The following is a 24,148-nucleotide window of genomic DNA, read 5'->3' as shown; positions in this document are numbered from 1 at the left end:
TTGATGATTGGGATGCCAATTGGATCTTGTCTGAACTAAATTAAAAAAGAAAATCTCTATAAGGAAAATCTTGAAGCTTAAATGAATGCTTGAGAAGAAAAATAGTTTAGTTCATTCCACCGGGGTGCTTGGGTGAATGCTCTGGATTTCTCAGGCTGCTCCTCCATTCATATCCTTTGCAGGGCATATGCCCACCCTAGACGCATTTGGAGATTTACTCCTGTCAAGTTCATAGGAGTAATTACCTATGTGAGAGAAAAGGGAACATCCTTTTGTGATCTATTATTATTTTCTCACTGCAGAGCTGGCCTACTGTGAAAGCAAATGCAAAGAGTCTGCTGCCCCTTGCACGCCTTCATTTCTGTATTTTCAGCAGTTCACTAGGATTCGCAAAAGGAATCCACCTTTGTGAATGTTAATGAGGCTTTATTTCTGCAAATCCTCATGAGCGGCCTTGTTGCACATTTGGCACTGAGCAGAGAATTGACTACGTCTCGTCGTAGATGCTTTCAACCAGTGCTGGATGGAACCCGGCCAGTAGAACATCTGACCCATGAATCTCAAATGTAAGAGCAGACCCAATCAACACAGTTAAATAGCTTTGTTCTTTCCATCGTATGTTGCATAAATAAAATTTCAAACATCAAATATTTAATTTTTCTAATAGGAGTTCAAAACAAAAACCAACTGAACTACACTCGACATTTCCACGCCTTCTGCACACATATTCAGTTGCTGAATTTGGAAGCAACACTGATGAGTCTATGAGGACCTGGTTTTCCCTCTATTGATGATTCAAGTTTAGGTGTTCCATTTATCAGAAATTCTATCCCTCTACTCGATGGTTTCCTCGGATCTGCCATTTATTTCTGTTGTCAAATTGCCCATAGATTTTGAAACTGCACTAATTGCTTTTCTATCTGTAGCGTCTCAGGAGGCTAGGTCATGTTTAGCCTTCTGCTGGAAAGACTGTCAGTCCCATCAGACGGGAGTCTGACAAAAGATACAATGACCCGAATTTAGGAAAAGTGGTGCTGCATCTGCAGCACCACTTTTCTTGCACCTCTTTGCGCCCCCCTACGGCCACCTTTTGTGTGCCGTATTTAATATACCGCGGGCCATGACGCAAGGTAGGGGCAATAGCGTCAGCATTTTTTATGCTGTTGATGCACTGTGTAGGATTAGCACCAAAGGTTTTGGCGCTAATCCTGCAGAGTACATAGGGGCCCATTGAAAACAATTGTAGGCCCCCTTTTAACACCTGCTCTGTGCAGGCTTTGAAAATATCAGCTAAAAATGGCACAGTGGAATCTCTTAGATTCCACTGTGTCATTTTTGCGGTCCCTCTAACGTGGGAACGCCCCCTGCGCAGGCATAATGTGGTGCAAGGGTTACAAAGTAGCACAATGCATGCATTGCGCCACTTTGGAAATATGGCGTGGCGAATTTGGCCTTGTTGGACCACATTAGCATCATAAAAAATGACACAAGGAGGCACTAGCCCTCTTAAATCTGGGCCAATGTTCCTTACAGACTCTACTAGCCTATCTACTAAGTTTTTACAGAAGCTTGAAAATGAATGTCTTTGTGGGTTAGATTTATTAGGAAATAAGAAGACTGCATTAGCGCCCCAGATAAATATCTCTTAGGTCCAGCCAGGGACATTCTTTAATTTGGTCAAAGGAACTTAAAAGGGGAGAGACATATTAGGGCTTTTACCAACGTGGCTCAAAAGCAACAGAGCAGGTCCCTCTCAATCATAAAATTAATCCCAATCCCAATGCTAAATGAACTAAGAAATTGAGGCCCATATTTATACTTTTTTTGCGCTGCATTTGCGTCTTTTTTTGGCGCAAAAGCGGCACAAACTTGCAAAATACAATTGTATTTTGCAAGTTTGCGCCGTTTCTGCGTCAAAAAGCGGCGCAAATGGGGCGCTAAAAAAGTATAAATATGGTCCTGAGTTTGGCTGGTATTTGTCTAAAATTCTTAGTAAGATTAACAAAATCTCAAAAGCACAAGCTCAGTGCATCTCACAAATCCTCTTGTCCATGTTCATGAGTTGAATGTCCTTGTCTGAAAAGCTCACTCTGTAGTGTGAGATGAAAAGGGTGGAAGAGGCTTATGATTTAAATAGTCTGCTGAGGAGAATAAAACATAAACCTTTAAATAGCTAGAGTTGACTGCTACCACCTCCTGCTGCCTATATGATTCGCCAGTGATTACCTGCATGCAAAGTGTGAGAGACGCATTTTTTTGGTAAAAATCATACGTGTAAACAATTTCAGGGCTGCAACGGGGCAGATGAGTTTCCTACAAATATATTGAAATAAAATAAAGGCATTGAAATTAATGGTAGGTGTTTTCCTTTGTGTATACACGTATGTCTCCTATTATTTGCAAATTTCAGTCTGGTACAGAAAATGTAACATTCCACCCATATACAGACTGGGCTATGTCCTGAATTAAAGAAATTATTTTAAATGTTGATCAACATTCAAATAGATGAAGGAATTCTCTAGTGTAGTTAGCAGCACACAGGATATGATAGCAGTACCCTGGCACCCTGAGCAGATCCAGCACGTGATGGTGTAACATCCAGGCATGTAAGGGAGTGTTAACGCATTTTCCTTATCCTTCGCAGGTTTCAAAAACGCGTATTCCTTTCTCTTAGGTCGATGGGATCTTTTGACCCAGGGAAGAGTGTAGCAACTATCCACAATCAATTCAATTACAAACAACTGTTGGAGTGTGTCTTTTAAAAGCAATATTAACATGAAAAGCTTATAATATACTTTGTAATGAAGCTGCATAGAAAATGTGTTAACGTAGAAAATAATGCGCACGTTTGAAATGTGCCCACGGGGAGCGGCCACCAATGTATACGAAGACTAATGAAAGTTATTAATGATGCATAAATCATGTACTAACGTTTTGAATTTGTATTAGCATATCTTAATTAGAATCATGTATTAGGGGTTTGCTAAATTAATCACTAGGCCTTAGTTTAGCGAGGGTCTGGGCCTAGCTGCCTGGTCTCATATTAAACAGTGTTTTTCTAACGTGCAATGTGCTGCTTTCCTGAAGGACACGAAGCTGTACTTTTCCAGAAGCTAGAGATATGTGTGTAGCCGTAGTAAATTCTTTCTCATGGGACCCGACTTGCTCAAGGAGACATTCTTGCCGAATGCAACAGTGTAATTCGTAACAGGTACAAGGCTGTCTAGACTAGGAGAAGACAATGGGGCTACTGACTGGAGCATAAAGTGTAACTTTTCTTACCTGACATTCCTACCGATGAAGACGTCAACAACGTGGGCCAATCAACTGCATGAGAACTGTGTTTTGTGGAAAATTCTAGTGAGGTGCGTGGAGAATTATTGGACAGAGATGATGATGCACCAAAATTGATCCAATGGGGAATTAAGGGCTAGTTCGACAGTTTTGATATAACAGCGTGACCTGAGGAGAAATCAGTTATTATTAGCTTTTACTGGACATTCCACCGAGCTATACTTTTGCCATTATTCTTTTACTTTGTTGTTTATTCTTCTGATATCTTAACCATCCTCTATTGAATTCTTACCTGATACTTACTTCTCCTCCATATGAGGGAAGAGCTTTATTCTTAGCCATGCCATACTGAGACTTTGCCCTGTCCTATCCTTGCTGATGCTGAATCGACTGATGTCCTGAGGACGAAGACTGATGCTGATTGCTGATTCGTTGGAGGGGTAACTATCTGATGCAAATTGTAATTGTCTGTTTGCCTTTTCTTTCTAGGTACCACCTGCTCTTTTGATAGAAGCCGTAGTTAGATGTTTTCCAAATTTGTGTTTGCTAAATTGTTTAGCATGAAGCCCAACATGCTGATGCTAATTCGAGGTTAGTTAAGGTGCTCACTAAAATCTGATGCAAATAGACAAATGACTGGGTTCTTGCTTTGTTGAATCTTGCACAACGGAGACTTTGGTAAACTGCTTCTTATTAATGATGTGATAATGCTGAATAAGTGTTCTCTATGAATTGATTAAATGTGTTCTAATAACAAGTTTGAAGAGTTACTAATAAGATTGATTGCTAATGAGATGATCGGAAATGACTATTAGATTGTAACCAATAGGGAATAAATATCCTAACACTTAATTAAATTTGTGTGGTTATTCATTGGCCGAAAGGTCATGGTGTGTTCACTTATCGATTCTTATTGAATGTCATTGATTAACTTGTTGATTAGGTATTGCGAATATTGCTTGACTTATTGTCATATTGATTGTGATGTTAACAAGATATCTCGTTCTGGGAAGTCTCCGAACGTGGTCAAAAGGTTCATCGGCCTAGGCGTGTCTCCTTGTAAGTTTACTTATCAAGGTCCTGACGCGCGAACACAACACATTTAAACATTATGCTCCATTTGGCCATGGAAGAATACTCCACTCAAAGTAAAAGTTTCAAAGCTTTATTTTATAACTACAAAGCCAAAGTCATATAATTAGTGCACAGAATCAGATTGTAAAGGTAAATAAACACCAGAGGCTGACCAAATCTACGAAACAAGTTTAATCGACTCAACATCATCACCATAAACATTTTAGAAGTATAATGAATGTTAATAAAGCAATCACTTGTCAGACAGAAACACATTTCAATTCAGTCTGTGAAGACATTAGTCAAGACAAATTATAAGATTCAGAATTCAGGGTCTCCTTTCTAATAATCAAATTAGGAAAAGCCTGTGCAGGAACAGGCTACACATGCGGGCAAAATCAAAAGGAAAAGACAAAAATGATTTGGAAAAACATCTATCTCGAGCTGAGTGAAACTACCAAAGAATAAAGACAGGTGTCAGCATGCTAACTTCTACTCAGAAAAACATGTCAGGAAAAAGTAACATTGTATTAGACTAGACCTCTCCTAGGGTCTGCACTTAGTTCAGTTTCGTTAGCAAAGCATGTAGATTATCAGCCTAGTCTATTAGACGCACCACAAAATGCAGAACACGGGCTGCACATGGAAATTAGCGTAATTTTTTTTCCACTAATTCTGTGCAAAACTAACTCTATATTTATACTTTGACACTAGACCCGTCTAGTGCCAAATTTATGGAGTTAAAGTCATTTTTTGGATGTGGAAACCTACCTTGCCTTAATGAGATGGAAGGTAGGCGTTCCCGTGCAAAAAATGACTCTATGGCCTTAACGCCATATTTATACTCCCGTGCAAAAATGGTGCACGGGAGGGAAGAGGGGTCAAAAAATGGTGCACCGCTTGCTTTGCTCTAATGTTTAACGCCTGGGTCAGGGCAGGTGTTAGGGGACCTGTGGGCCTATTTCCATGGTGGAACACCATAGAATAAGCCCACAGGTGCCCTCCCAAGGCCCCAGGGGCACCCCCACCCACACCAGAGGGACAGGGGAGGATGCGGGATCCTATCCCAGGTAGGTACTGATAAGTATTTTATTTCATTTTTTAAAGTGCCATAGAGGGCCCAGAAATGGCCCCCCAGACATGGCACAGGGTGCAATGGACATGCCCAGGGGACCCTTGTCCCCTGTGCTGGCCATTGGGGTGGTGGGCATGACTCCTGCCTTTTCTAAGGCAGGAGTCATGTGGCATGGGAGGTTTAGCGCCATAAAATGACGCTAATCTGGTTAGAGTCATTTTTTTTACTCTAACCAGCCTAGCATCATTTTTTGGTGCTAAACCCCCATCTCTCATACCGCCACCCTCACCCGGCTAGCGTCAAATATTATGACGCTAGCCCACCCTTTGCGCCAGCTAGCGTCAGTCCTAAAATATGACGCCCGGCCGGTGTCTAGGAATGACACTAGCCGGCACCATACTTTTTGCCGCAAACCTGCGCTAACGCAGGTTCGCAGCAAAAAGTATAAATCAGGCCTTGGTTTGGTGTCATCTCCTGTTTCCGTGTGACTCCAATAATTTAACAATTTGTACATCACGTGTTGCAATCCATGCTCCTTCCCATGGCACAAGACGATTTTCTCCTTTGTCATAAGAGCAAGTCTTTAAAACAATAGTACTACTCTCCTTTAAGTCATCATGTTTCAATTTTGAAACTTTCAAGGAAACTGCAGTGTAAGACTTACACATTATACAATAGGGCTCTTTACTAATCATGTGAAACAACCTAATGGAAAAATTCATATTAGAGAGAAAGAAATAATACAACATATCTACGTGGTTGCAATATGAATACTTCAGGCCTAGTTATGCTAACACAAGAAATATAATGCATTATTATTGACATGAATAAAACACACTAAATATGCAGACATATGAATTCAGTATTAATAATATATCATCATAATATGGAAAAGCATTTCTTTAATACTTGTAATCTTTGTAAAATCATCACACTAGGTAGGACAAAGACGTGCATTTATTTTTCTGTACATCTGTAACTCTATACTACTAAATCATAAATCATCATAAATCAAATACATTTCTGCTAATCTTTGTTATGCTAATGATTAACATATATTTCAACATTGTTTTGAATCATGTTAGCACTTTGTCAGTTCTGGAAGGCACAACGGATGCCATAAATATAAACGTGAACACTTTTAAAATACGTGCCAGTGCAGCCTTTTCTCTATGTTAGGCTTTTAAACGTGAATATAAATGTCACCTACGGCCAGATGTAGCAAAGGATTTGCGTGTCCGAGGCGCAAATGCCTCTTTGCTATGCAGAAATGCTTATTGCGAGTCGGGACTGACTCGCAATATGCATTTCAGAATCGCAAATAGGAAGGGGTGTTCCCTTCCTATTTGCGATTCGGAGTGGCATGCAATACCATTTGCGACCGCATATGCGGTCGCAAAGGGTGTCGCAGTTACCATCCACTTCAAGTGGATGGTAACCCACTCGCAAATTGGAAGGGGTCCCCATAGGACCCCTTCCCCTTTGCGAATGGACCCAATACTATTTTTTCAGGGCAGGTAGTGGTCCAAGGGACCACTACCTGCCCTGAAAAAATACCGAAACTAAAGGTTTCGTTTTTTTTTTAAGTGCAGCTCGTTTTCCTACACTTAAAAAAAAAAAACTGCTTTATTGAGAAAGCAGTCACGAACATGGAGGTCTGCTGACGACAGCAGGCCTCCATGTTTGCGAGTGCCTAGACTCGCTATGGGGCCGCAATTTGCGACCCACCTCATTAATATTAATGAGGTGGGTCATTGCGACCCCATAGCGACTCGCAGACGGTGTCTGAGACACCGTACTGCATACCAATTTGCGAGTTGCAAATTGCGAGTCGCATGGACTTGCAATTTGCAACTCGCAAATTTTCTTTTTGCTACATCTGGCCTCTAGTGCTGATGTCTGGTGCACTGAAAGCATTACTAAAATTTATGCTCCAACAGGAGTTCCCTAGCGTATGCTGGCAGAAACCTAAAACATTGAGCATTGCTTTGGCATAAGATGGTATATGACGGTACCCTGGCACATAATGGTATCGACCCTAGCGTTTGGGCCAACCAATGGAAAATTAGGTCAACTTGCGACAGTATTAACCATGGGACTGCATCTGTTAGCAGCTCCCTAGCTAAAATAAAAGGGGTTATTTACTAAAGGTTCAGTTTACACTTGTGAGATGCCGCAAAATTTTGCGTTCTGTTCACAAATGTTTATAATAGTAAGTAAATCAAGGCAATGAGTGGTGTCGCTTTGCACGATGCGAGAACTTGTGCAAAATCTTAGCGCATTTTAGCAAATAACTCCCATAGTAGGTTATTGAAATTGAACTTTAACTGCTTCTGTGAGAATTTTTTACTGGTGTATTATAATTTCAAGATTATATGATGTGCTATCCACTTTATTTCTTTCTCATATTTTAATGCAAGTTGTTAAAGTTGATTAGCTATTGTGATGTCACAGGTAATTGAAGAGTGTGTGCTTAGAGAATAACTTTGTTTTTGCTACCCATATGATTTTTAAATTTAAAATGATTTTTGTTGAAAAGACCAAGCCTTGAAACAACATCTTGATATAGCAAAGAAAAGGCATTCAGTGGAAACTGAGCTGTAAATAGCTATGCATATGATTTTGATGAAATTATTCATTCATTCCCCAGCAGAACCTAACAAAGCCCAGCCTTTACAGATATTTTTATCACAGTTCCTCCATTACTGTATGAGTAGTAGTTCTTTCACTCTACGCATGAATGGCACCAAATCAAGTTCTCACTCGCCTCTTCATCAGCAAATGAAACTGACGAGGGACAGTATAACAATTATTGTTACTGGCTATTTATGTAAGGGTTCCTTTGCGACTGAAGGATGCCCTGATATTGTGCCACTATCAGCTGATAAGATTGCTTAGTGGGATAGTGCACACACTACAAACACCTGTGTGTAATCACAGGTTTGCCCATGGGTCATAGCCGCTTAAATGTTTAAGATGGAGTAAATTAATATAACAGAGTTAGTTATTGTTAGAAAGTGGGTCTCTAGTTGGCAGAGGTATACGTCCAAGTGGGGACCACAGTATTAGTCAGGGTAAGTCACAACACAATCTAAATTATCCTGTGCTCACCCTCTGGTAGCTTGGCACAGAGCAGGCAGGCTTAACTTAGAAGGCAATGTGTAAAGTATTTGTGCAATAACTCATACAGTAACAGCGAAAATACCACAAAAAGTACTCCACACCAGTTTAGGAAACTAGATAATATTTATCTGAATAAAATAAGATCAAAACGACAATAATCCAATATGCACAAATCGAGATATCACTGTTTAATGGTTTAAATGAGTCTCAATCCTTAAGAATCAGTGGTTATATCCTTGTAACACACATTACCTGGGATGCATAAAAAATAATGACACACAGGGGCCACAGTGGAGGAGATCCGTTGAAAAATAAGGCGGTGATTTAGATTTTCCAGCACAGCACAGAAGATGCTTTGTTTATTTCCTCGCTGCAAGGTGATGTGTCGATTTCCAGAAGCACAGCCTGGTTCCTCACTGCAATATTGTGACGCCCAGGGACAGTGTGTTGAAAATCTTTGACATGCTGGTAAGAAGGAGCAGGCGCTGCTCTGATCCAGTAAGCGATGCGGTGAATTTTCAAGCACGAGACAGGCTCTGCATCGGTTTCGCCAGGCGTTGCAACGATTGTCCGACGCACAAGGATTTTCTTCTTTTTGGTGAAATCTTTGTGGCCCTGAGACTTCAGAACAGGAGCCAAGCACAATCCAAACCCCTGAAGAGCATTTGTGGGGAAGGCAGAATCTTTCCAACAGAGTCAGAGGCCAGCAGGCAACAGGACAACAAGCTGGACAGCAGTCTTTCTCAGCAAAACAGTCCAGATGAGTCCTTTGGGCAGCCAGGTAGTCCCTCGGACAGAGTCCAGGTGTAGATACAGAAAAGTCTGATTTGGTGGGGTCAGAGACCCAGTAAATATACCCAAAAATGTATTTGGACTGGGGGGAAACTTCAAAGAGTGGTTTTAAAGTGCACAGGTTCCCCTTTCAGCCCAGTCCTGTCTGCCAGGATCCCTGTGGGGGTTATCAGTCCTTTGTATGGGGGCACATCACTGGCCTTTGAAGTGCAAGGGAGAGCCCTTCCTGCCAAGGGAGACCCATTCAGTATGCAAATGAATGCAGATGTGACTGAGTGTCCTGTGTTTATGACTGTCTGCGTGGAATGCACAAGGGAAGGTGTCAACCTTCACATCCCAGATGCCAGTTGGAGACAGGCTGCACGGCACAGATGGCAGTAAGTGCAGAGAAATGCCCATTTTCTAAAAGTGGCATTTCTAAAATAGCAATATTACATCTAACTTCACCAGTAAGCAGGACTTTGTATTACCATTCTGCTCATACTGCACATGACAGGGCAACTCCTTTCAGATCAAAATCTACCTTTTAAAAGTATATAAGGACAGTTCTAATGCTGGCTTATGAGAGGAGCAGGCCTCACACTAGTGTAAATGAATTTGTGAGTTTTTCACTACCAGGAGATGTAAACCACATACGTACATGTCCTGCCTTTGACTTACATAGGATCCTTCCCTATGTATTACCTAGGGCCTACCTGAGGGGTGACTGCACTACAATGGCAGGCCTGAGACATGGTTAAGGGGCTACTAATGGGGTGCCACAATCATTGCTACAGGCCCACTAGTAACCTTTAATTTACGGGCCTTGGCCATCTCTAATGCACTTTTACTAGGGACTTACAAGTATATTCAAGTGCTAATTGGGTGGGAACCTATGTTACCATGTTTAGGCGAGAGAGCACATGCCCTTTAGCACTGGTCAACAGTGGTAAAGTGCACAGAGTCCTAAAACCAGAAAAAACAGGGTCAGAAAAATGGAGGGAGGCAGGCAAACAGTTGGGGGATGACCACCCTAAGGCTGTCAGGTCTAACAGTTAATAAATATGATATAAAACCAGACAGGGTTTGTTGAGTATCTAAATGGCACAGTAAAACAATATTAGTTTTAGCAGTCAATATGGAATCCTGAGGTCACCTGATCAAAGCAGATTGCTGACAATGATGACATTAAATATTAATTGTAGGTGAAATTCTATGTTCAGTGAGAGTGTGCAGCTGGCACAGTGGCGAGTGTGCCTGCCTGTTCTGTATGAGATTAGAGGGAGAGGTATTAATCTAGAAGCTATTGGTTGTTGTAGGCTATTGGAGTTAGTCTTGTGCTCTCAATTTGCCCATCCCTTGAACTTACACCAGTTTGTTTGTGCATTAAAAGGAGTTAGAGGAGATCACTGGAGGTGAGGGTTATGCAATGTCATCCAAACGGTTGATGGAAGAAATAGATATGCTAGAGATGATTAGGTATTGCCTAGTTGCAGGGAAATCATTTCAAAGCAAAACAGGGTGTGATTTATGAAAGGGGGTGAGTAATTTGCAGATACAGCACTAGAAAATAAGGCAGACCCTTATGTGACTTACAGTAGGCTACACTTAGAGAGAGTAGACATGTATAGCATCGAAAGTAAGAGGGTCATTTGGTAGACAGAGAGGAGGGAGAACTTTTAAGTAAAGGTCAAAAGTTCATGTAGGGTTCTAGGAATATAGTGGTAGGAGTCTTTTCTAGCATGGAATTTGAGGATGTAAAACTGTAGAAAGAAACATTATTTGCATGTGAGACATGTTTTATATTGTAGCATTTGTATGGTGCTTACAACCCATAAATACCCACATCACGCCCCACCTCAGGCAACTCTACTGTACAGAAGAGATGCTAATTCAAGCTGCCGACCAACACACACAAGGCTCTACACAGCCAAGGACCCACGTACATTAACCACCGCCTGAACTTCCACCAACCATTGAGAAGACTACGCTGAGCTTCCCTTTTACTTACCCATACTCTCTGCCTCTACCGAAGCAGAAGTGGAGGTCGAGGTCGCTCCTTTCCTCACATCGCAGCAAAAACCTGGAACAGCCTTCCCATGCACCTCCGGACCATCACCTCACTTCTCGAATTCCGAAGGGCCCTCAAGACCTGGTGGGTCAAAAAAGCTTTCAGGACCTGCAAGCACCTGGATACCCTACCAGGTGATTAGCTGCACTTTAGAAATCCTGATTGATTGATTGAGCGCTACAACATTTATCCACAAAGATAACACGGTACAACATGTGGGTGTATGGTTGGAAGTGTGCTGTCTTTGCTTTGAGTCTACATGGCAAATGTTTGTATCTTAAGTGATGAACAATGAGGTGGGGTTATTGTTTGTGGGATGTGGCACTTGGCGGCGACATGAATAAGGAAGCGTGAAAGACAGATGCACATTTTTATAGTTTGTGAAATGCTGGCAGCCCTGATTAACTCTGCAGTTCTGTTTGCTGTGCTGGTAATTTTTGTTTTGTTTTCAATGCCATTTCCCATGCTGGCTGTGGCAGGAGATTGTCGACTCTATGATATTATGGATAAGGGGGGAGGTAACAGGAGTGAAGGAGAAGAGAGTAGGAATCGGAGATGTGCCCAGATAAACTGTTACACATCCCTTATCTGATCTACATCTGCATTATAAACGTCTTTTTAGGAGTTTTGCTTAGATGTACAGTTTTATAAACATTCTTTGTGTCTATTTGGGACATGCCGGGAGGACTACGTTGGAGGACTAAGTTAGAGCGATTTGGTGACTAGCAATGGTGGCAGGTCTCTCTAGTATTTGCGGACCCCTCTTGTAAGTATTGAGTGGTTAGTCAGCTGGACTTGAATTGCCTATATAAGTGCCATCCAGTTGCCGGCAGGTTTCCATATGACCAGTCCTGTTGAACATAAGGATCAAGTGGGAATTGGTATAAGGTATCATATAGATCATATCAGGGAGGACAGTCAGAAAGACTAAAGTTATTGTCCTCCATCTTGTGGTTAGGGATAGGGCAGACACTGATTATTATCCCCTAGAAAGCAGTAACAGCAGTCCTCACCCTGTGGTGGTGTATGAGTGTTTGTACCCAGGCATTTAAACCACCTAGTGCCCAAAAGCAGTAATTCCCTATAGTGGTGAGTGGCTGCTTACCTGCTAGTCTGGAGTCAAGATTTCTGTCCTTAGGCCTTTTGCAGGGTCTAACAATCCCAAACAGGCAGCACCCGCACCCTGTCAACTTTTACAAGGATGCCCTGAGATGTGGTTTAACAGGAGGAAAATTCCTAAGCTATTAGGTGACCTAAATCCAACAGCAGCACTACCCTACCATTCAAGTGACTTAGATACAATGGAGCCCTAACAGTCATGTAACCTAGATTTAATGGGAGTCTTAATCCTGGTGATTAAGGAACTTGGGCCCTTATTTATCCTTTTTTTGCGCCGCATTTGCGTCATTTTTTTACGCAAAAGTGGCGCAAACTTACAAAATATAATTGTATTTTGTAAGTTTATGCCGCTTTTGCATCAAAAAACGATGCAAATGCGGCGCAAAAAAGTATAAATATGAGCCTTGGTTCCAATTTAGCCCTGGGAGTCGAAGAGTGGGAGGGCTAATGCTAGGCCAAATGTGAACCTGTAATACATATTTAGGAAGTGGAGCTCTGTTGCCAGGAATGGGAAACCTCCTTTACATCGATGCCTTTACCAAACAATGCCTTTACCATGAAGCCTTTACCACATAGGTGAGCGTCTGTGCCTTTACCACACATGTTTTCACCAGACATGGAAAGTATGTATGTATCTATCTGTCTGTCTATTTTTTTTACAAATAACGGTAAAGGTAAGTTTAGGGTTTAAGGGTGGGGTAGTGGTAAAGGGTGTTAAAGGTAATTTGAGGGTTTGGGGGTGGGTGGGTAATGGTAAAAGGTTAGGGGTAAACTAAAAAAGGGAGGTTTGAGGAGGTTGCCCTCCAAAAAATAATTACATCTTTAGGGTTCGGGGTTGGGTAGCAGTAAAGTAAGGCATGGGTAAATTAAGGTTTTAGATTTCAGGGAAGTGGTAAATGTAGGTTAGGAGTACATTTAAAAAGGGGTTTGGGGTAATGTATGATGAAAGAACGAATGCTGGACCCACACATGCCTGAACAATGCGGTCGGAACAACGATCGCGTTGTTACCACAAATGCCTTTACCACTCATGCCTTTACATTGATTTTTCGTTGTAAAAGCATGCCTAGTAAAGGCATGTGTGTGAACAGCATGTGTGGTTCTAGCATGCAATGCCTCACCTGCCCTAAGGGCCAGAAGTACCCCACCCTTAATACTAAAACTACCCCAACCCTCCACCCCTAAAACAAAACTACCCTGGGGGTGTCCCTGGGACCTGGGGAGGGCACCTGTGGGCTTATTCCATGGTGTTCCACCATGGAAATAGGCCCACGGGTCCCCTAACGCCTGCCCTGACCTAGGCTTTAAATAATGGTGCAAAGGAAGCTTTGCACCATTATTTGACCCCTCCTCCCCCCATGCGTGATTTTAGCATGGGGGGATAAATATGGCGCTAAGGCCATAGAGTCATTTTTTGCACGGGAATGCCTACTTTCTCATTGACGCAAAGTAGGGGCCAGATTTAAAGACAAGTGGCTCAGCGCGGTGCTGTGCCAAAATTGGCAGCGCCGCGCTGCGTCACTTTAGAAACACAGTGATGTGCCATATTTAAGGGAAAATTGTGCACCCCTGCATTTCTCCCTGCGCTGGTGCTAAATTTAGCTGCCAGCACCAACACAGGCTTCCTTGCACCATCGTACAAGGATGTCTGTGTTGAGGGGTGTGATTGTTTGTGTGGGAAGTGTCCCTTCCTCCACATAAACAATCACTAATGGCGCTTTGACACTTCTGTGTGTGCTGCACAATGCAGCACACACAGGAGTGCCAAAGCGTCATTTTCAAATGATTGTTTATGTGCAGGAAGGGACACCTTCCCGAACATAAACAATAATTTCTGGCATTTTGTTTTTTCTATGCGTGCGGCAGAATGAAGCACGCATAGAAAAAGCAAAAAACGAGGAGGAATAAAAGTATTCTTCATCGTTGCGCCCTGCTAACGCCACCTCTAGGTGTGGCGTTAGATTTTGGCACTGCCTCAGGTTTACGAGATTTCATAAATATGAGGCAGCGTCAAAATGCAATGGGTGTTGCTGTGACACGCCGACAGCAACACCCATGCATGCCCCTTCCACGCACAGTGCAGTGTGGGAAGGGGCCGTATTAACAAGGTGGCGTTATGCCACAAAAAGTAGCTCAATGCCACCCTGTAAATACGGCGCTGTGCTTAGCGCCACAGGTCCTGTGGTGCTAGGAGCCTATAAATACAGCCTGAGGTTTCCACGTCCAAAAAATGACTTTAACTCCATAAATTTGGCGCTAGACGGGTCTAGCGCCAAAGTATAAATATGGAGTTTGTTTTGCACTGAATTTGCGTAAAAATAAATGATGCAAATTCGGCTCAAAACAAGTATAAATATGCCCCAAACGGAACGGGCACTAGGCCTACCTACACAAGTGAGGTACCATGTTTATCAGGAGACATGGGGGAGTGCTGAGTGGAAGGAAATGTGTGGCTCCTCTCAGATTCCAGAACTTTCTATTATCGAAATGTGAGGAAAAAGTGTTTTGTTTGCCAAATTTTGAGGTTTGCAAAGGATTCTGGGTAACAGAACCTGGTGAGAGCCCCACAAGTCACCCCATCCTGGATTTCCCTAGGTGTCTAGTTTTCAAAACTGCACAGGTTTGGTAGGTTTCTCTAGGTGCCAGCTGAGCTAGAGGCCAAAATCCATAGCTAAGCACTTTCCAAAAACATGTCAGATTTCAATGTAAAAATGTGATGTGTCCATGTCGCATTTCCTTTCGCGGGCACTAGGCCTACCCACACAGGTGAGGTACCATTTTTATCGGGAAACTTGGGGGAACACAGAATAGAAGAACAAGTGTTATTGCCTTTTGTCTTTCTCTACATTTTTTCCTTCTAAATGTAAGACAGTGAGTAAAAAGGAAGTCTATTTGAGAAATGCCCTGTAATTCACATGCTAGTATGGGGACCCAAGAATTCAGAGATGTACAAATAACCACTGCTTCTCAACACCTTATCTTGTGCCCATTTTAGAAATACAAAGACTTCCTTGATACCTTTTTTTCCCTTTTAATATTTCACCAAATGAATTGCTGTATACTCAGTATAAAATGAAAACCCATTGCAAGGTGCAGCTCATTTATTGGCTCTGGGTACCTAGGGTTCTTGATGAACCTACAAGCCCTATATGTCTTCACAACCAAAAGAGTCGAGCAGATGTAATGGTATATTACTTTCAAAAATCTGCCATAGGTGGAAAAAGTTATAGAAGAAATTGTGGACAGAAATCGCTCTTTTTCACCTCAATTTCAATATATGTTTATTTTAGCTGTTACTTTCTGTAGGAAAACCTTGAAGGATCTACACAAGCAACCCCTTGCCGAATTCAGAATGTTGTCTACTTTTTATAAATGTTTAGCTGTCCGGGATCCAGCATTTGTTTCATACCCATTTCTGCCACTAACTGGAAGGAGGCTGCAAGCACAAAAATAGTAAAAATGGGGGATGTCCCAGTAAAATGCCAAAATTGTGTTGAAAAATGTGGTTTTCGGATTCAAGTGTGCCTGTTCCTGAAAGCTGGGAAGATGGTGATTTTAGAACCACAAAACTTTGTTGGTGCCATTTTAAGGGGGAAAACCACATGCTTTCTTCTGCAGCCCTTTTTCCCTTTTTTCTGAAAAAAACATTTTAGCTGTATTTTGGCTAATTTCTTGGTCTCCTCCATTGGACCTCACAAACTCTGGGTACCTTTAGAATCCTTGGGATGTTGGAAAAGAGGACGCAAATTTGGCTGGATAGCTTATATGGACAAAAAGTTATGAAGGCCTAAGCGCAAACTACCCCAAATAGCCAAAAAAGGGCTCAGTCCGGGGGGATGGTGGTAGGGGACAGGCCAGCAGCTAAGGGGTTATAATTCAAAGATCATCATGTAAATATATATGAAAGGCTCGATCTTAAAAGAACCTTTGGATTTATTGGAGAGGTGCAAGTGGAAGAGCACTTTGCAAAAACACTATGGGCCTGATTCTAACTTTGGAGGACAGTGTTAAACCGTCCCAAAAGTGGCGGATATACCACCTACCGTATTACGAGTTCCATAGGATATAATGGACTCGTAATACGGTAGGTGGTATATCCGCCACTTTTGGGACGGTTTAACACCGTCCTCCAAAGTTAGAATCAGGCCCTATACCTCTAAAAACAACATGCTATGTCAACACACCCACTTTTATATGTGCGTCCATTCCCATTCATCTCAAAACACATCCACCATCATACAGTCATCCACCAGCCATCATTCATAACCACGCATTAACACACCTACTTTCATACATGCAAACACCCAGCATAGTACATGCTCACATCAACCATAAAATACCAGCACATATACCACCAAATGCAAACACAATCCGCATCACACTCCCACGCAATTATCTTTAACCATTGCTGTACAATATCTCTCCAAGAACTTTGTCAGCGTTTTATATAATCAGAAGCATAAATTATTCTTTCTAGGTTATCACATTTCAAACTGCAAGAACTAAAAGAATCGAAGAACCACTATCATGTTTGTACACAGCCACAATTATACATCAGCTCAAATACCATTATACATTTAAACACATACCAGCGTACACACACCTACCTCCATACACCCGCACCACCGCCATTGTATCACAACCCAACAAAAGCCAGATGGGCGTGCAGCCACCATTCAACAATGTTCAACTGTAAAACTATAAAATGTTCACAACCCATCGTACCACTTTTCACTCACCTATAACCATAATCAAATATTCTCTTAAACGCATTTCGTCACAAGCTTTATGAAGCAATAACGGGGCTGGAGTTTGAGAATGACTTTGTACGGTGAGGACTGAACATAAAGTGAATATAACACTTTTGCTTGGCAATGTCTGAACTTTGCAGAGTTTATGGTGATTGTTTACAGAATAATCATGAATCGTGGTAGAATGATGAGACGACTGCTAGTGAAAAACTTGGTAAATAATACACATAATGAGAAATGGTACTAAACATTATTCAATTAATAGGTAAATAAGCCCGGATTGAAGCGAAATTGACTGCCCCCCATGTAAAGCAACGGACTGAAATATTAGGTAAAGCAGTAACATTTATAGAACTTTGGAACGAAAGTCCATTGGTAACAATGGAGAAAAATGATTCTACGTGTACAAACACGTATTGTGCTATCTGAAAAATATTATGCAGCATTTGTTTTATAGGCAACATCGTAATTAAAAAGTAATTTTGTGTCTATTGAATGGTCGACTATAAAAAAAAAAAAAAAGCATCATATGATCTGAATGCCATTGTTAAAACTAAAACATTGATGAAAAACGACTGCAATTTAAATGATGGGATTGGTTTACCAGGACACTAAATGATATGATTCATTACAAACTCAATTTGCCAGATTAATTGCTCTAATATGTTAATATTACTGACAAATGACTGGTGTTAAAATTGTTTTAGAAGATGAATGTAAAGAAAGTTGAATCGCTTAACTGGCTAATTTAAAAGTGTATTCTAATGCTTTGAAATGAGGCAGGTTGTTAATGTTCCCTGAAAAAGTGACAGTGAAGCATTCAATTTATGGGGTTTTCTCATTAGATTTGTATTACCTCATGCAAATGAATGGATGTTGTAAAAATTGTTCACCTGTCTGTTGTGCTGTTTCACTTTCCTCAGTTAGTTCTAACTGACAGGCTTGATTAAAGATGCCTAGGGAAGGTTAGCCATCACAAACTTTGTTCGATAGGCCTTTTGTTCTGAAATATTAACCTACTGAGGTTTGTTGTTTATACTCTTGTACTTTCTGAGAAAAATGACATTTTTAACCATTGCTTTGGTGTATCCAGGTCCTCCCTTAATTCAAGTATTCCATCTATCACCTTGTTTTTGTGTTTTCAGCCCTAAGTGTGCCGGGTAGGCTGAGACATGGGTCCCGGGCTCACTGTGCCACTGAATTCAAGCTAGCCTGGTGGATGAGGGGTGAGACCCCAAAACCAGTACCAAGATGCTTGTTTCCGGTCCAGGGAGGTCCTGCCTGGCTTTTTGGGCTGGGCTGTTCCCATGGGGAGCAGGTTCAAGACTAATTTGCATATGCCTGGGTCCAAACTGGAGTGGCATGATGGGCAAAACAACTGTGCATTGGCATGCAGCCCGAGCAATTGCCAGTGGCCGAAATTAATTCAAACATTCCATCCATCACCTTTTTGTTCTTGCATTTGCTACTCTACTGTACATTACTGCACTTTATGGCACTATACTCTACTCTGCACCACTCTATGATACTTTACTCTGCACCACTCTTTGCCACTCAACACTACTCTGCACTTCATGCCACTGCACTCTATGTCACTTGACTCTACTCTGCTCCACTGCCCTCTGCATCACTCAACTCTACACCACTCCACTCTGCACCACTGCACTCTACACCACACTACTCTGTGCTACACTACTCTGCAACACTCCACTTTGCATCACTCTGCTCTGCACCACTTCACTCAACTATGCACCAGTCTGATATACGCCATTGCATTCTACCACACTGTATTGCATGCTGCTGAATTCAATGCCACTGTACTGTACGCCACTGTACTCTGCAACACTCTATGCCAATGCACTCCCCACCAGTCCACTCTACTCATGCCACTCCAGTGTATGCCCCTCTACGTGACTCAACACTATGCCACTCCAGTACCCAAAACTCACTGCCACTCCACTCTACAACACTCTACTTTACTCTTCGCCATTTCACTCTATGACACTCCACACCACTCTCTTCTATACCACTAACGTTTTGCCCTGCTGAACAGCAGCCACACTGGTGTACAACATGGCTAAAAGACATTGGCAAAGCCAATGGCTCTTACATAGGCGAGACCTATTGGCTTTGGCAATGCTTTTTTGGGCAGCGACCACCTTAGAGAACAATGTACCATTAAATCCACTATATTGCCCCCTGGAAAACCGAGAATACCAAAATGCAATGTGGCTTGGACATTTAGGGGGCCTTAAATCAGTTGAACAGAGATGATTTTGAGATGAAAAAACAATCACAATGAATTAAACAGGCCCCATTTTTGCTTAATTATTTTACACAATATTGATAAGCACATCCTGCGAGAAAAGCTGTGTGGTAAGAGACAAGGATCAAGATTGAAAAAAGGACCATATGTTAAGTCACGGGTTGGACTGACCATTTCTTACGAGCACGCTAAACTTCCTGAAGTGAAGTCCATAAATTCTCGACATCATCAGGCGGAAGCAGAAGGTGGGAGAAGGATGCAGTCCTGGAGGTTTAAGGTTAAAAAAGATAGACAAAATGGCAGCTGCGATCCTCCCCTTCTGTTGTAGTGCTCTCCTGCTGGTGGGTCCACTGCAATGTAGGGGAAGACTGGTTTTGGATGCGGAGAGACGGGACACAGGAGAGGATGGCACCATCCTTGGCCTGGCCTTGTTAGGTATAACTCAGCAAGAAACAAAGGTGGAGGCCTGGAAATAGGATGGTTGGCAACAGAAAATGAGGAGGCCTGCCAGGAGAAGGCTCTTGATGCATATGAGGCCGTATCACTCATTTGATGTGCTCTAAGTTTGTATTGAGGGGACCCATATCTACCAAGATTGTGTCTGTGCCCATGCCAAAAGTGTGTTCAACATACACATTCGAGGTGCATGTTTGGGGCAGCCATCTCTGAGTTGGAAGTACTCCCAAAACAAAATATAAAGCAAACTAAGCAAGCGTACTGATCACACTGGCCAAATTGGAAAAGTGAAGTGCTAGGCGCAGAAGCAGAATGACACCTCGTTCATAAAGTTACATATTTCCAATACGCAATCTCTCGTATCACTGATGTCTCGCTTGACAGAGCAGTAGGAATCACTGGAAAAAGGAAGAACTGCATCTGTGAAAATGCTCGGCTAGCTCAGAATGAAATCCGGGCATGTCTGCATCAAATACGGAGAGTGGCACTTTAAGAGGGGATCACCGTGTGTCACAGAGGATCGACGTAGTGAGGGAGAAGACTGGGAAGCCCACAGAATGCATATTACAGAAAATTGAGGGACCAAAAAAACATAAAAGTCATTGCGAAGAACATACTCAAAAAGGCATTTATATTTGATGGGTGCTTGATAGGCGTCAAAAACCTAAATGGACATAAAAGTGTAGGGGAGATGATGTGGCGTGACAGAACTGCTGACTTTGGAACTGGGACACAAGTTTTGAGTGTCATCAGCTCAGCGAGTCAGTATCCTGTGGTTATGGGCAAGTCACTGAATCAGCTCTAAAATCTTTATGTCAAATCCCTTCCCATAGGATGCGACAAACATCTAGGACTGAGAATGGTGTAGTCCTGATATGGGCTTTGGTGGTCCCCGATTGGAACCTTCACTAGTAGACATTCTCATAAAAATGACAGACAAAAAGGCTCTTTTCAATGCTTTATTTAAGAATTCATTTGGAAGTACAGATAAAATGGCATACGCAAATTAGCAGCAAAGTACATAAATCATAAGTAGAGGAACTCAGTACAGTTCTCAACATAATCCGGCGTCCGTTCAGTTTCTAAGGTAGGACATGGAGGTCTAACTTAATGGCTAACAGATCTACACTCTTATGTAGGACGTTAGACAAAGGGGTTCATAAATTCTGTGGGAATACGTCATTCTCGGGGTTTTAACCAATCAGAAACGTTCTAGAAGGAACACTTTACCATAGAATACATTCAGAGAGTTTCCCAGTATAGTGGAACATTGAGATTCACCCTTTCTCACAGTCATGAATACACGGTTGATCTGATACTTTGTGAACATCGTCTGGGGCAGCAAGAACTATCCTTGATTCACAGTAATACATTCTGTTTATACAAAAGAAACTAGTCGAGTTTTATTTTGAGCCAGAATCAACAACAGTGTGAAGTGGAAACAAGATGAAGTTCAGTGTAAACACAAGCTAGTGTTAGCATAAGCTCAAATCGAACTGCTCTTTTGACTGACCGTAAATCAACGTTCACATCCCCATGCCTCAAAAAATGAATGTGACCTTGTCTAATGTAACTTGCGTTCATGTGAAGTGCTTCAATACCTTTTGGTCGAGTTTGCACTATATAAACAAAAAAAGGATTGGCTAGGTAGAGGGAAGTGACATGACCATAACAAGGAGTATAGTAAGAGTTGACTAGACTTATAATGTTTAGAAACTACTATGGTCTACTTACCTATCAGAAAAGGTTTATCAATACTTTGTTAGAGGTGACACGTTCACAACTTTTTTAATACCGATTTTATAGCCCTTCATTCAAGGAACAAAGCCATATAGTAAATCAGACATCATCATAGTATTGACATCAGGAGGGTCTGAAAAATCAAACTACGTTCTGAGAATGACGACAAACAATCATTCACACATTCATACTGAAGGGCTATCCCCCTCTGGTAGTCTTATCGTGTTGAAAATAAGCTTGCCAGAGCACTCAATTTATTGGTGATTTGGGGCAGTGCTTCCCCATAAATATGCTAGTCCAAGAATAAGCATCAATTCTTGAACCGCCAACAGTAGTGTAAAGAGGGCACACCACTATCCCTCCAGTACTAGACGTTCTGTTTCTGTGGAAAGACTAGAACAATGTGTGATGCGGTCTTTGAATATCAGTTGGCGCCAAGGACGTCTATTTTGTGTAGCAGGGCCAGCTGAGGGCGCAAGAGACTCACCAGCTGGAACCCGTAGCAAGAGACTCAAAGAACCTCCCCTGGGATACCTGAATAATTGAGCAGCACCGGATCATGTGGAGAAACTTGTTATATTCTGCTAGGAATCTTTGGCATAGGGAAGAGGATGCCAGCTCAATTTGTCATAAAGTTTACTTGTAATAGTGTTGGAGGTGGCACATTCTGGTTGGCTGAGGTGAATCCCTAGCCAGGCAGAACCTGTCACTCCCATCAAGGGTGGGTGATTACACTCACTGTATATCCTGAGCTCACCCTCGAGTAGTGTTACACAGAGAAGTCAGGCTTATCACAGAGGCACCGTGTAAAGCAATGCCACAAAACTTACACACACACAAGTACACTGAGCAACACAACAGAGACTTCACACGGGGTGTATTTATTTATCTAATATTTGATAGAGCTCATTTTGACCAGAGGTATCAAAGCGCTATGAGAAGGAACTTAGACCATGATACTGCCATCCGTCTATGATTAGGCTTGAAATAGCCAGGTTTTCAGTTGTTTATGAAATAGCTGAAGGGAAGGAATGTTCCTAATTTTCAAAGGTAAAGTATTCCATAATTTGGCCGCCACTGTAGAAAAAGCTCGATCCCCCCATTTCACTTTCTTGGTCCTAAAGACGTAAGCTAACTTCTGATCAGCTGAACGGAACATCCTCCCAGGTATGTACCAGTTAATGAAAGGAAGAGGTGAGGGAGGAGCCAGTAAGTAAAGGGACTTATGAACCAAGCACAATGCTTTGAAGATAATCTGCTTCCTAATTGGTAGCCAATTAAGTTTATGCAGGCTATCTTTGGCCGATGCATACTTATCTAAACCCAGCACCAAACGCACACTATGATTCTGGATCAATTGTAACTTATTTAGGGAGGATTGATTAATATTCAAATAAAGAGCATTGCAGTAGACGAGTCTCGATTCAATGAGGGCTGGCACTACTTTTACTCTCAAATCCTGAGGTATGAAAGGGAGGATTTTCTTGAGCATCTTAAGAATCCAGCTGCAGGCATTGGCGATTTTATTAACCTGAGAATCAAACGTTAAGGCAGAGTCACAAAGAACACCCAGATTTTTTACTGTGGCTGAGGGGACCGGAAGTGTCCTGCACGGCTCCGGACACCAATTAGAGTCCCAAACAGATGACCTGGCCCCGAAGACAATGACCTCCGTCTTGTCTCCATTAATTTTAAGCCAATTCCTATCCATCCAGTTCTTAACCTCAAGCATGCAGGCCTGAAATTGTTTAGCAATATCCTGCATCTTGTTTCCAAAGGAAACAATGATATGTGTATCATCTGCAAAGGAAGATACCTGAAACCCAAAGGAACGCACTAGTTTAGCCAAAGGCGCAACATACAAATTAAACAGGGTTGGACTAAGGGAGGATCCCTGAGGAACTACACAAGGGAGCTGAAAAGGGTCTGAAGTGTAGTCTCCACTTTTAACTACAAATGATCTATTCTGAAAAAGAGATGAAAGCAAGTTTAAGGCTGGTCCTCTCACCCCGACCTCATAAAGACGGTCAGTTAATCTGAGTGGCGAGATGGTGTCAAAAGCAGCCGACAAATCCAGCAATATCAAAATTGCACCCCCTCCTGTGTCTACCTATTTTCTAATTGTCTCGGAGGTTGCCAACAGGGCAGTTTCCGTGCTATGATGTTTCCGGAACCCATGTTGGGAGCCATCTAGATAGCCATAAGAAGTCAGGAACGAGGTGAGCTCTTGATGTAAATGTTTCTCCAGAATTTCGCTAAAGTGGGTAGGAGCGCAATAGGACGCAGATTCTTACGGTCTTCTGAGTCGCCGTCCATTTTTTTCTTTAAGGGGACAATGATTGTTTCTTTCCATTCTGGAGGATAAGTGCCCCTTTCCAGCATCCAGGCATACAGATTTTCCAAAGGCC

Source organism: Pleurodeles waltl, chromosome 5 (genome assembly GCF_031143425.1).
Source record: "Pleurodeles waltl isolate 20211129_DDA chromosome 5, aPleWal1.hap1.20221129, whole genome shotgun sequence".
Lineage (NCBI taxonomy): Eukaryota > Metazoa > Chordata > Amphibia > Caudata > Salamandridae > Pleurodeles > Pleurodeles waltl.
Note: the sequence above shows the minus strand (reverse complement) of the source record.